This window comes from Rhea americana, unplaced genomic scaffold (assembly GCF_003343005.1).
Source record: "Rhea americana isolate MKP2758 unplaced genomic scaffold, rheAme1 scaffold_120, whole genome shotgun sequence".
Classification (NCBI taxonomy): Eukaryota; Metazoa; Chordata; class Aves; order Rheiformes; family Rheidae; genus Rhea; species Rhea americana.
Window position 1 is genome coordinate 81773 of NW_028185262.1, and position 493 is coordinate 82265.

At 72.6% G+C, this 493-nt stretch overlaps 1 protein-coding gene across 1 annotated transcript in view; it reads right to left on the reverse strand.

Annotated features, from left to right (window-relative positions):
* MTMR14 (myotubularin related protein 14) overlaps positions 1-493 on the reverse strand; it is a 38274-nt gene that overhangs the window by 37463 nt on the left and 318 nt on the right. The window lies entirely within an intron of this gene.

Here is a 493-nt window from a genome sequence, read left to right on the forward strand (position 1 = left end):
CAGGCTCTGGGCATCCCAGGCTCCAGGCAGCCCGGGCTCCAGGCATCCCGGGCTCCGGCACCAGGCATTCCAGGCTCTGGGCATCCCGAGCGCCTGGGCATCCCGGGCTCGGTCATCCCAGGCTCCAGCACCAGGCATTCCAGGTTCTGGGCATCCCGAGCGCCTGGGCAGCCCGGGCTCGGTCATCCTGGGCTCCAGCACCAGGCATTCCAGGCTCTGGGCATCCCGGGCTCGGGCAGCCCGGGCTCCAGGCATCCCAGGCTCCGGCACCAGGCATTCCAGGCTCTGGGCATCCCGAGCGCCTGGGCAGCCCGGGCTCGGGCAGCCCGGGCTCCAGCACCAGGCATTCCAGGCTCTGGGCATCCCGAGCGCCTGGGCAGCCCGGGCTCAGGCATCCCGGGCTCCAGCACCAGGCATTCCAGGCTCTGGGCATCCCGGGCTCAGGCAGCCCGGGCTCCAGGCATCCCAGGCTCCGGCACCAGGCATTCCAGGC